The following is a 5,908-nucleotide window of genomic DNA, read 5'->3' on the forward strand; positions in this document are numbered from 1 at the left end:
ATCTACATGAACGTGTTGGATTATTGTATTTGTATCAAATACAAAGTGAGTCGTATCCATAGTGTCACCAAGATAAGGTAACCGACCTTATCCTATACTAGGATCCTTTAGGTGTATCTTGAACATTGATCTTTATATGTCTCCACATACAGTTCAAGACTCATAAGATAGACTAGGATGTTAGTGTAGGGATAAAAACCCTAACACAACAAAATTTACATAACCTAAATAATTATTAATTTGGGATTTATGAAATATCCTAAATAATTATTAATTTGGGATTTCTGAAATATCCTTACACTGGGCAATTTAGAAATAATACAGAGACCAATAAATAACTTGCCTACTGTAAAGTTGCCCTAGGTTAAGCATGCATAAATTATATATATAATTTGATAGAGAAAGGGAGAGGAGACCTTTACCTTTGTAAAATCCAACAAAAACCAATTCCCAATTTGATTTCATGCAATTAACACTGTTCTCAAAACTTTTGGAGAGAATAATTATCTTGTTCATTAATTAGGCTAAAGATACATACATACATACATACATACATATATATAAACAACTAAGAAACTCTAATCTAGGAGATATAAAATTATAATAAAGGACAACTAATTATAATTACCACATAAATACATATTATAACACTCCCCCTCAAGCTGGAGCAAATATGTCAATCATGCCCAACTTGTTGCACATATATTTTTTCTTGACCCGTTTATTGCTTTCGGAAGGATATCTCCCAATTGTTCTCCAGTCTTCACATATCCTGTAGATATCAACCCTTATTGTATTTTCTCACGAAAAAAATGACAATCTTCATCATTATGTTTAGTTTGTTTATGAAATACTAGGTTGGATGCAATATGGAGAGCTGCTTGGTTATCACACCATAGTTTAGCTGGCCCAATAACACTGAAGCCCATCTCAAATAAAAGTTGATTTATCCACACTATTTTACACACAGATTGTGCCACAGCTATATATTCTGACTCAACACTCCAACATAAAACTACATTCTGTTTCTTACTTTTCCACGACACCAAGTTTCCTCCTACAAAAACACAATATCCAAAGGTCGATCTCCTATCTTTTCGAGATCCAACTCAATCAACATCTAAAAAACATTCAACCCTTGTATGGCCATGATCTTTATATAAGATCCTACATCTAGGTACAACTTTTAGATAACATAGGATTTGTTCAACTACAGCTCAATGATTCACAATTAGGGAAGACATAAACTGACTTACAATACTCATAGAATAAGCAATGTCAAGTCATGTCACTGTTAAATAGTTCAACTTCCCAACTAATCTTCTATATCACTCAGGATCTTTAACAATTCTCCTTCCTTAGCAAGTTGCAAATTTGGTATCATCGGAGTATTACATGATTTAACTTCTAGTTTACCTGTCTCAAACAACAAATCAAGTGCATATTTTTGTTGGGACAGGTAAATATCTTTCTTGCTTCTCATTACTTCAATACCCAAGGAATACTTCAGTGGCCCTAAATTTTTAATATAAAATTGACCCTGGAGAAAAGTCTTGAGAGAAGATATACTTGATACATCATTTCCAGTGATAACGATATCAACAACATATACAACAAGCAAAGTAATACCATTGTCAGATCGTTGATAGAATATAGAATGATTGGACGTACTTTACTTCATACCAAAACATTTGAGTGCTTAACTAAATTTACCAAACTATGCATGAGGACTTTGTTTCAATCCATACAAATATTTTCAAAGGCGACACACCTTATCAATCTCCCCTTGAGCAATAAACCTAGATGGTTGCTCCATATAGACTTCCTCTTAAAGATCACCATGAAGAAAAGAATTCTTAATGTCAAGTTGATGCAAAGGCCAATTATGAGTAGCATCCATAATTATAAATAGCCGAATGGAAGTTAATTTGGTAACAGAAAAAAATGTATCAGAATAATCAGTCCCTTAGATTTGGGCATAACCTTTGGCAACAAGATGATCTTTCAACTGAGCCACTGTTCCATCGAGATTGACCTTTATATCAAACACCCATTTACATCCAATCACCTTCTTTCTAGTCGGACGTGAAACGAGATCCCAAGTACCATTATCATCTAAAGTAGTAATCTCCTCATTCATTGCATTATGCAACCCCAGATGAGATAAAGTTTCATGAACAGAATTAGGGATAGAGGTGGAATTAAGAGATGTAATAAAGAATAAGTGGGAGAAGGCAACTGGTTATACGAAATAAACGAAGAAATAGGGTAAGTACAAGTGCATTTACCTTTTTGAAGGGCAATGGGAAGATCATCACCTGGTCCCGAATCAGATGTCAAAAAAGCCAATGGTGGAGGACATGGGTCTGAAGATGGCTGTGGAGGACGCCTGGAGTAGACTCGAGTAACCGGAGGGTCAGAAGGAAGAGATACAGAAGAAGGTGAGGGAGAGGATGATGTAGAAAAGGTAATCTCATAATTAAAAAGATCATCATCCTCCATCTGACATGGACTCGCAGTGATGGACTAAAGGGTATATCTTCGAAAAATGTAACATTAGAAGATATGAGTGTTGGGTTTATGTCCTAAAAACTCGTAGCTTGTAAAATGATAAACATTTTCTATTATCAATATACTTGTTATTGATCTCATAAACTGTATGAAAGTCTAAATCCAATAAACTAAGACCCATGACTATTGTATGAGTACTTGAACTTTATGTGGAGACATAAGAGTGGATCGGGTTCGAGTAAATAGTTAAAATGATCTATGGTACATGAATAAGGTTGGGTACGTTATTCTGGTAACACCATTGGATGCGGCCTACTCTGTAGTTGTTACAAAGAGTTGTAAAGTGCTACATACGATGTGATCCTAATCCGTACATGTTTTGACATGAGGAGTGGGGGCGTCCTATGCAATGAGTTTGCATAAGATCAGGACCAAGAAATAAGCCACTCTTATTTTATAACGCTGTTTACTGTTTAAGACTGACTATTTCACCTAGATGACCTAGGTTAACTCGATCTTAATCCTGAGCTAGCTATGAAATCCTGTTTGTTCGGGATTATCCTTTGATTTGCAAACGGTGAGTGTAGTCCAACAACACTGCTCAATAAGCTTACCATTTTGGTGATAAGACTGGATGAATAGCTGGGGACATAGCCTTGCAAGATGGAGTTCACGTCTACCCAATTTAGGGATAGGAGAAAGGTTGTTCTCTCAAGTACTGAATCCAGGTCTTGAATAAGGGGCCTTACCTTCTAACTGGGCTGAGGTGATTGGATCACAAACAAGTTGTTCATTAGAGGATTAGTAGGGACTTGAGGAATAAGACGTAATCTTGAGGGTAAAACAAATATTTGACCCAATCATTATTACGAATAACCTGTGAAGGGTCGACTTGCTGATTATGGTTAAATCATATGGACATAATATATCTACAGTGAGGGGAGTGCAGCTATGGGCTTTAGTGGAATGAACCATTAGTTAACGAATGGGGATTAATTTGGTCTAATGAGTTTAGCCAATCAATCTCGGATCGTTGGAGCCCATGATCTATAGGTCCGCAAGGTCCCCTTACTAGCTCGTAACAGATTAGTTCTAGAATAACGTGATAAGTTAATTTGAAACGTTCAAATTAGAATTAAGGGAATTAGTAATTATATGAGATATAATTATATGTTTAATTTTAGAATTAAACGGAAAATGAGAATTTATATATTCAAATATGATTGAAATATATAAAGATGGATTATTCTGTTAAAATTAATTTAATATTTGATATTAAATTAATTAAGTTTTATTTAATAATTAATTTATGAAATTAATTAATTTTGTCATTTAAAAATAAAATAGATTTTAATCAAAAATTTGATTTTTATATTAAAATTGAAAAAGGAAAAGAAAACAAAAACACAAATTGGAAAAAATGAATTTTTCCATTATCCATCTTTAAAGTAGCTCACACATGAAGCAACCATTTGCCTTGTTTCTCCAAGCATGAGTTCAATCATACATCTCTTCTCTTTGCATGTTGATCTACAATATAATATGAGAAGAATTTGGAGTGAAAACGAGCATGCAATCTACAGAATTTGAGAGAAATTCGGTTTGAAGAATGGTTCTTCAATAAGGTTTCTGCAGTGAGATTATTCTCCTTTCATTCCTTGATTCAAGCTTGTTTAAGTCCCACAACTCAATCTAGAGTACCAAGAGAATGTGGGAGATCTTGAAGTGGTCTAAACCAAGATATGGAGAAGATAGCAGCTGGAGATGGACCTTTGAAGATTCTACAAGATATACGTCTTGAAACCGTTTTTTTTTTTTTTTTTTTTTTGTCATGAAGCATGCTTTATATTATGCCAAAATTAGTGAATTTAAATGCTTAGATGATCCTTGTACTTTCCCTGCTATTGATATAATCCTACAATGAGATATCTGTTTAGAGTATAAAAATAACAATGATAACCCTTTTAAACACGCGAATAGCCTAATAAAATGCATTTCAAAGATTTCGGATCTAATTTGGTACGATTTGGATGAATATCCTGAACAAAACAAACACAACTAAAGATCTTAAGGGCAATAGGAAACAAATATTTTTTAGGAAAAATAGTACGATAAGGAATATCTCCATTGAGGACAGAGGAAGACATTCTTTTAATCAAGAAGCAAGTAGTAGACACAACATCAGCCTAAAATTACTTTGGAACATGCATTTAAAAAGATAAGGCATGGGCTGTTTCAAGGAGGTGTCTGTTCTTTCTTTCAGCAACTCCATTTTGAGATGGAGTGTCTACGCAAGAGGATTGATGAATAATGCCATGACCACATAAGTAAGATCCAAGTACATGAGAGAAATATTCACTAGCATTATCAGTTCACAAGTTTTCTATAGAGATATTAAATTGATTTCGAATCTCAGCATTAAAAGCACAAAAATGAGACAATAACTCGGAACGATTTTTCATTAAATATAACCAAGTCACACGAGAATAGTCACCAACAAAAGTAACAAAGTAACGAAAACCTGTTTGGGACACGACTGGACAATGACCCCAAATATCATAATGGACTAACTCAAAAGGAGCACTGACTCGTTTATGGACTCTAGGACTAGAACTAACATGATGAAATTTAGAAAACTGACACGAATCACAATTCAAAGACGACAAGGAATAAAATTCTAGATAAAGTCCCTTCAACACGAACAATGATGGATGACCCAAACAACAATGAACTTCAAACGTGGATGTAACTCTAGAGAAAGCCACAACTTTCGGTATTTGATGGTAAAAAAATGTAAAGGCTTCCGACTCATGTCCTCTACCAATAATCTTCTTCGTCATACATCTTGAAACAAGTAATAACAAGGAAAAAACGAGGCAAAAAATTAAGGTCACGAGTAAGCTGGCTAAAAGAAATTAAATTAAAAGACAATTGAGGCAAATGTAATATAGAGGACAAAGAAAGTGATGGAGTGAGAGAAATGGTGGCGGATCAGATCCATCTGTTAAAGTGATAGACGAAGATGAGATTGTGTACAAAGGCATAGAAAATAAGTTAGAATTACCTTTCATATGAGCGGTGGCACCAGAATCTATAACCCATTTGGTAGATCGTGTAAGAAGACATTTCTTATTACCTGTCTTGACAATGGTGGCAATAGGATTTGATGAAGAAGATGCTTGTAAGGATTCCTGAAATACTTGAAATTTAGCAAAGTTGTCAGCAGAGATGGTAATAGACTTCTCAGACATATCATTGGTGGAAGCTATCTGAGCATGTTGAGATCTTTGAGTCTTATACAACAACTTTTGACAAATATGTTTCATATGTCCTAGCTTACGATAATAGTGACATACGATCTCTTGAGAATCTGATCTTCGATTATCATAACTAGGCT

Source organism: Benincasa hispida, chromosome 4 (assembly GCF_009727055.1).
Source record: "Benincasa hispida cultivar B227 chromosome 4, ASM972705v1, whole genome shotgun sequence".
In the NCBI taxonomy this organism is placed as follows: domain Eukaryota; kingdom Viridiplantae; phylum Streptophyta; class Magnoliopsida; order Cucurbitales; family Cucurbitaceae; genus Benincasa; species Benincasa hispida.